Source organism: Scleropages formosus, chromosome 12 (genome assembly GCF_900964775.1).
Source record: "Scleropages formosus chromosome 12, fSclFor1.1, whole genome shotgun sequence".
Taxonomy (NCBI): Eukaryota; Metazoa; Chordata; class Actinopteri; order Osteoglossiformes; family Osteoglossidae; genus Scleropages; species Scleropages formosus.
Window position 1 is genome coordinate 14165133 of NC_041817.1, and position 8604 is coordinate 14173736.

Sequence of the window (8604 nt, forward strand, 5' to 3'; positions counted from 1 at the left end):
CCAAAATGCACTGGTTAATAACTTATGAAATCAAAAGTAGTCTAAGACGTTTAGCATAAATCTCTAGTTTAACACAACTTTTAATGCAGCCATCTGAGTTGAAAGAATTTTTTTCTCTAGAAACAGCAAATAAAGAATGTCATATTTCCATTATTTAAAATGTTTTTGATGCTCCCTTTACAGCAGTACTGAAACATCACAAGGTTGTGATAACCAGTGAATAGTGAATATAAGAATCACCAGCAACCAAGGATTTCAGTTCAGGGCTGGAAAGTTTATTGGTATATTAAATTACCTAAATTAAGCATTTGCATAATAGGCAGCATCTGCTTACATAAAACAGCATTTTGTTTTTTCATAGAAGAATTTTCCATTCACTAATAAATTTTTACACGTATTAATTTATGCAGCAGGATTAGAGTTAATATCTTTTCTAAATGGTACGCCAGCAGTTTCCTTCCTCAGCTGGAACCTTCTGGATAAGAAATCCACTTCCTGAACAAATAAGAGGCCTACTGCATTTTACAATTACATTTACTCCCCCTCTTCTTATGTTCTGTACACTCAGCAATATTTCAAAAAATCCCATGACTGGAAGCAAAGAACCTCAGATGCGCAAAGTTTGTATTCAGTTAGCAAGTCAGAGCCTAAGCTCTTAGTAGAAGAGCTCCAAGCTTTGATCATATCATTACTGTTGACAGAGACAAGAAAAAGGAGCGGGTCCAGATTACCTGGATCATCAGAATGACTCACCAACAAACTGGGACAGTGACACCAATAGTACCTGGGATTTTTATTCCAAAGAAAACTGGGTTTTACAGCACCATATATAATTTTATATTCACATTTTACAGTGCCCAAAAATATTACTTGCACGATGTTATTATTAATATATAATTATACTTTCAGTAACAATAAGGAAATTCAATTAAACATGTGAGGGTGCAGGGGCGCAGTGGGTTTGGTGGGTTCCTGCTCTCCGGTGGGTCTGGGGTTCGAGTCCTACTTGGGGTGCCTTGGGGCAGACTGGCGTCCCATCCTGGGTGTGTACCTTCCCTCTCCAGCCTTGCACCCTGTGTTGCCGGGTTAGGCTCCAGATCGCTGCGACCCCCGGGACTAGCGGTTTCAGACTGTGTGTGTGAGTTAAATATGTTAAATTTCAAGTGTTGCCCTAGATATAGTACAAGATGCATGCAGTACAGAAAGAGATGAATCTTAAAATTTTATTAGATTTTTCATTCTAATATCTCACAAAATAGAATATGTCTATGGGGACATTATGTGCTGGATGGAGGAACTGAAATTCACAGTTAGTCAGCTAAAATTATATATGACAGGAATGCTTCACAAGGGTTTCACTCACTCAATTTTTTATCATTTCCGATTGTTCCATTTTGAAAGCCCACCTGCCAAGCACAATGCCAAATAACTATGCAACACCTTAGTAAACCCAGTGATGGATGCACAGATCAATTTGTTCATTCAAACAGAAAGACATAATATAATGGTGTATATGTGACAGAGTGACTTCCTATCATTCATCACACTGGATAGCTATCTATACATCTTGTAAGTGCTTTGTAACTTTCCGTATTGAGAGTATTGGATCAAAATATTTCATGCAGCAGTCCTTGTAAAGTTCTTCGAGAAACCATTTGGAGATGTTGAAGGAACAGCTTTCACAGAATATCTACACACTCAACACATCCACACGGACAAATTGCACTAAATCCCTCTCCACCTCCTTTCCTCCTGCTGCTTTTTACCTTTTAAAAAATCATTCATAATCGGTTTATTAAATCACATCCTTGAGGTGACACATATAACTCGCTGCAGACGTCCTTTAGAGAGACAATCAAACATCCATTAGCTTTCTTTTTACTTAAAGCAGAAACAAGTCGCAGAACATCAGAGTTCCTGTTCAGTTAAATTCCTGGCGGGCCTCAAGTTTATTGAAGGTCAGCCCTTGTCAACCAGTCCAAGGTTATGCTAGATCACCGAGTAAGTCAGTGTCCAAGTGACTACACTAGAACCATAAGATAACACTGAGTTGCTCCTTTTGCTATGCAGAAGCATATGAATGTTAGATATACTATAACTGCATCTTTACATTTATTCATCCTTTTCTACAAAGTGACTTACAATTTTAAGCCACATGCAAATATTTGCCCATTTGTACAGCTGGGTAATTTTTACTAGGGCAGTTTATGGTAAGTACCTTGCTCAAGAGTACTAGAGCAGTAGGTGGGATTTGAAGCTGCAATTTTTGGAGCCAATGGCAGCAGCTGTAACCACCACACTACCAGCTGCTCAAGCTTTAGTTACTTCTCATGTCATAGCTTGATAGTTGCTATCAAACTGAAATTTTAACAAAGGAGGTTTTTTTTTTTTTTAAGTTCTTGCAGACTATAAATGTTGGCATCAAAGATGATATAATATTCCTCCAAACCTTTGACCATGGGAGAGTCAAAAGATGCAATATTCCCCAATGTTGCCAGAATGGCTGAGAGATGCAGTTCTTACAGTTGGTCTTAGACTGGCTCTCTGGTATCTGTAGGGAAAACCCCAGACAGCATCTAAGGGTGTTCTCCCAGACCCCGTGAAGTGACTGTTGTCAGCATAAGCAGTGTTGACACCTCCGAGGTTCTCTTGGATCACTGATGCCCTAACTGTATGATGGACAGCTAACCCACCTACCTCCCAAAGATGGAGTTTTTTCTAGCTAGCCTCATTGCACACTGTTCATTTTGAACCCTGTGCCTGTGTGCAGTTTATTCATTTTTAAGCAGGAAAAAAATCAAAAGCGTGAGAAGAAGAAAATGTATTTTTTCAAAGCAATGTCTGAAAAATGCTTTTACACAGCAATTTCATACACAGCACTCAAGGAATACTTACAGAGAAGAGCTTTGGTGATTATAAGCTTGTTCTTACATTTAATGTAAAATTAAAAGGTTTAACTTTGAATACTAAGTTTAGAAAAAGAGAAGGAAAGTTACTAAGGCTTTTGGAAAGATTTTGTGCTGTTCAGAATTTCAAACGCAACCATGCTTCCTAGATAGATTACTTACCTCGTGCCCTGGCATTTTCACAACTGTAGATCTCTGGATGCTATGGACCAGAGAGCAGAAATGCTGAATTGGAGAGGGTAATAGTGGAACAAATTAATTAGTAAAGAAATGAAACAAACAGTTAATTAAGTGATTGTGCAGCAAAGGAAAACTTGTTGAAAAAGAGACAGTTAAGAGACGAATAAATGTAAATTCACATTATTCACTTTGATTCAGATAATTCCATTTTATTGACCTTTGAGTGACCATAGTATTTTGGCAATGTTACCTATATTTTAAATGACAATTAGTAAAGTTTAATTCCTTTAAAATGTCAAAAATACATACATACACACAACCAGAGCCTACCCAGTAACACAGGGCATAAGGCCAGAGGGGGAGGGGACATACCCAGGACAGGACACCAGTCCGTCACAAGGCACCCCAAGCGGGACTCAAACCCCAAACCCACTGGAGAGCAGGACTGTGGTCCAACCCACTGCACCACCACACATGTCAAAAATATGTGGAGATTATTTCACATTTACATTTGGACATTTAGTTAATGCCAAAGCCTGATAGAATTTTAAATTATAGTATTTTTTTGAATAAACTGGATTTCACAGTGTTAAGTGTTTGTCTTTCTGCCTGCCTACTTGTTTTTGTTTGTTTGTTTGTTTGTTTTATTAATCACAAAGTCTTGTGACAGCAGCAGGGGAAACTCCCCACTTTGTTGTATGGCATGTACTATGGGGTTGTACTATTTCTCACCTGAACTGCAGTGTACAGTCAATATTCCACCGGTGCCTTTTAAACTAAAGTACTGAGCTGACAAAGTAAGATTTATGGGCAAGAGGAGGAAATTACATAAACAAAAGCTAACTTTTCATCAAGCTAACTTCAATTGTGCATATGCGATGTATAATATCAATGCTCTTACTTGTCCTTCCCAAAAAAGACATTAAATTAAAATCTGTATCATGCTCAAATTGAGAAATTCAGTCTTAGAACCAGATGTGTAGATTAGCCCCAGATATGCTTTTCCTGTTTATATTAATATGTGATTTAGCCGTATTGACTTAATACCACACATTTTCCTATCCAACTCTGCACAGCTGCTGGCCCAAGTTATTGTTATCTCACCACCGTCTATGCGTGCTGTAAGACAGCTCCAGCTCATTCATATCAAGGAGCATATCAGGTTTAAAACCCGGTACATGTCAGATTTATTACCCTATCCTGCATCTGGTGGGACAGGTTTTCAATTTTCCCAAGCCACCATCCACCTTCATGTCATCGCTACACTGTTTTGTGCGTCAGATTCTTGTCATCTAACTACCCCTAACTGTGCCACGCTTGCCAAGTACACCCTATCTTTACCTTGCCTCCTCTCTCACAAAAAATGTTTTCTTCACATGGAAACATCTATCACATGTACAACAGTGAAACTGTAGCAAACAGCAGCTTGAAAGATCACAGTAATTACCAAAATATTTGCACATGTAGTGTTATGTTACTGTAATCATGCATTACTGCGATTTGCTCATATCACAGTTAACAATTCTATAGTCTCGTTGTTTATCACTGATTCATTCTTTTGTTAAATCATACAACACACTTCTGTTAAATCTGTTGCATCTTTGATTTAACTGTTCACAAATCAGTACTGCATACATAATATACAGTAGGATTTTATGTAAAATGAACAAAGGTAAATGTAAAACTGATCATTCACAAAACATGAATTTAGTCTTCCTCTAAATAGAAATTTAATGGCATCTCATCTTGAATTTTTAATACACGTTAATAATTCATATAGTCTTGGAGAAGAATTATGACGTTAACGGCTTCTACAGCATGACATTACATAATATCAGGCTTTCTGAAATGCTATTCCAGCCAGAAGAGAAAGCAACAAACATAAAGATTATGGGTTTGTTTTTCTTTTGTGGCTCGATTCCCTTCTCTCCCACTCCTTCAGTGTCAGGCAGAATCATAATGGCCAACTGATTATACCACAGAAAGTTTCCTACAATTCGCTGTCTCAAGAACTCCCACTCTCCTAATGCTAGTCTATGCAACAAACAAGATGAACAGCACACAGCTTGAAACGCTACCTGCTAATGCAACTGTCCGCTCAAGCAATGCACATTAAGGTTCTTTCTCTAGGGTTCTCCAGCAGATTCACTCCAAGGAGGCAAACTAATTAAAAATGTCTCCCGAAGAACAGTTATTCCATTATATCCAACTGCAACTCCTCAGAAAACCATATTATGTTATTTACTTGCATTAAGTCCCTTAATTCAAGCACTCAGAGTAATTTTCAGGACTGCATAGCTCAACCACTATAGGTTTGTAGTTCCCGAGATGTGAAGTAAATAGCAGCCACCATCGTGTTAAATTGAATTTTACAGCTGTAGATTCTCCTCCTTAACAATGCTGTCTATCTGATACCTTTGGTATCTTTGGTACTTTTTTAAAATTCTGAATATCAAATAATACAAATACAATGCTTGCTACAATTATTCATTAATTCAAACTAGTGGGTAATTTTACTGCAGCAATTTAGGGTAAGTACCTTGTCAAGGATATTGAAGCTGGAGGTGGGATTCAAACCTTTGACCTTTGTGTCTGAAGGCAGCATCTTCAGCCACTGTATGTGACCAGCTGCTGCCAGAAGTTGAATACAGACAATATGAAAACTGTTTCCTTAAACTAAAAGACAAAAGGAATGAGACAAGCAGTTTTAGGCTCGTTTTAAACATATTACATCAGAGCAAAACTCATATTTAACCTGCTTATCTCTATATCCATTTTCTGAATCACTGATCCAGTCATCCTTTTATTCACCTAAATTAATTCATAGGTGTCACTGTTCTCACTTCGTTGTTCATTTGTTCTTGGTAATTTATGATGGTCTTCTTTACATTTCCTTTAAAATGAAATTTAAATGAAATGTGTATTTCTATACATAATCAAATTCTTATTTATTCTTACCTTCGCTATTATTAGAGGTGGCATGATGGCGCTTTGCACCTAGTGATTTCGGGATAGGCTCTGGACAGCCATGACCCTTACAAGGACAAGGGGTAAGTGAAAATTAAGAAATTCTAAGTACACACACACAAACACACACCTGTATGCAATTGGGTAGATTTAAAAAAAAAAAAAAATAGAACATAGAATAGAACATAGAATAGGGTGGGTTAAAAGCTTGAGTTTTGAAACAGAAAGCAAATAATATTCACAATTCATGCTCTACATGGGCAGGCCATTTAACACAGATTATCAACATGACAACACTGAACACACTTATAAATTAGTTTAATAAATTTGTTCATTTCAGTTTTAGAAATTAGTATAAATTATAAACAACATCATTTTTGGTGCTGGAGCTGTACTGCCATCCCATGGAAACTCTTGGTTATGAACATTTTTTCTGCTGTGAGTGCTCTGGTCACATTGGTCATTTAGACTCAAAGCACACCTGTAGTCAGTGTACTGTGAATTAATTAGAAATTAATAACAATAATAGTGATAAAGCCTTGAGCTTCAGAAGCGCAACAGACAGAATCACTAAAGCACAACAGACTGTATAGGTTGTCAATAGAAGTATTATAGCATGATAGCAATATATCCCCATAGCATAAAACATAGGTATTTAAAGATGTTGTGTGTTTAAATAAAGGGGGTGCGGTGGCGCAGTGGGTTGGACCACAGTCCTGCTCTCCGGTGGGTCTGGGGTTCGAGTCCCGCTTGGGGTGCCTTGCGACGGACTGGCGTCCCGTCCTGGGTGTGTCCCCTCCCCCTCCGGCCTTACGCCCTGTGTTACCGGGTTGGCTCCGGTTCCCCGCGACCCCGTATGGGACAAGCAGTTCTGAAAATGTGTGTGTGTGTGTTTAAATATTACACATTATGGAAAGTAAACATTTTCTGTATGTATGTGAAAATACTGCTGCTGGTTGTAATGTATGTCACTTTGGAAAAAAAGGGTCTGCTTAATGAATAAATGTAAATATAGCAGCGGCTGAAAATTTAATGTAACACCTTTAAGTGAGATATACTGACAGAATTCATATGACATCCCTGATGATACATTGTGAGACAAGACTAGAGGATAATTGGAACAGAGTAAACTCAGAATCTTCTCAGCCTGTACACGTCGGTCCGAATATGCACCGGTATAAATGTGAACTTTACCATTTGCTGCAGATTAAAATATCTAATAGGAAATATATTTCTTTAAGGAGCAATCCATCACAGGCTCCCAAAAGGGCTACTTAAATACTTTTGGAGAGTAGCTCTTCTTGTTTCTGGGACGTTAAATCCACACCTGTTCTTCTATTAGAACAGACTGCCTTGGCAGCACACTCCTACAATCCATGGCAGGTGTTTACCAGTGCATGCGTAACATCCAAACAGCCTTGGAGCTTGTGCAAATACCAGGGTCTGTGCTGCTCCGGAGCGGTAACATGGAACATGAAAAGGACAGGGAGACACTCGGCACACCCTTGCAGCGCTGTCCTCTAGGAAAAAGCCAGGAGCAGATGCTGCTCCTATCACATCTGTGCGAAGCGGTAAGCAGCGGGGGGCGAAATGTTTCCATGTTACACAGGGCTGCCCTGCAGGCATCGTGCTTTAGCTTTATGGCAACATCAAAGCCTTGCGCTGCTTCAGTCCACTGTGCCACCTCCCCCGCTGGTTGCTTTAACTTCAGCAGCCAGCACAAAAATGACTAATCTGCACATAGCAAGAATCACCCTAAATACACAGCCTGAAAACGCATAATGTCTTTGTTACAAGCTGAAGCTCTTTGCAGGGCCTGCAGTCATTATCTTTTACCCTGTCCACATGCTGGCCCTGTACACAGCTGCCTTACAAGGCTATCTGTGTAGACCTTTGGCCAGAATAACGTTAGCCTTGAGGACAAAGCATGATCTAGCATTGCAAGAGACAATGAATAATTTTGGGTCAACTCAGCCATTATGTCACTGCCTGCCAGGCATCTGCAAGCGCAGTTTCTCTTGTTCTTCATTCTTTCATCGGTGCACTTGACTGCAGACCCCTGGTACGGATGCAGTTTTCCTGATGGCCTTCGTAAAAATATGCCTTGTTCATTAGAGTAGGCTAAAGAAGAGCTTGGAGAACCTTCCGTATCGGAATTTAAGACAGGTTTACTAGCTGCATGATATCTGGAAGCTTCATCTGCTAATTCAAACTTTGGCTGCTACAAGCATCATAAAGGTAGACCTCCAAGGGTGGTGTTGCAATGGTTTCACTCACTGCTGCTAGGACCTTGGGATGTTTGCAGATTGAAGCTGGTGTTACCGAACACTTCTCTTCAGCTCTCATTTCAGATCTCAAAGCAAGAAGCCTTTGTATTTTATGCTTGCTAGTTATATATAAGCTATAGCTGTATGTTTTTCAGCAGATTTTTTTTTTCTTTCCCCAGTAAAGCTTAAACGTATATCCAGGGTTTTCTTTTCAGATCCAGATTATTCCGAAGCCAGTTCCAGGATACCTCGGTACAGACATCAGTACACTGCAGAGAAATCCC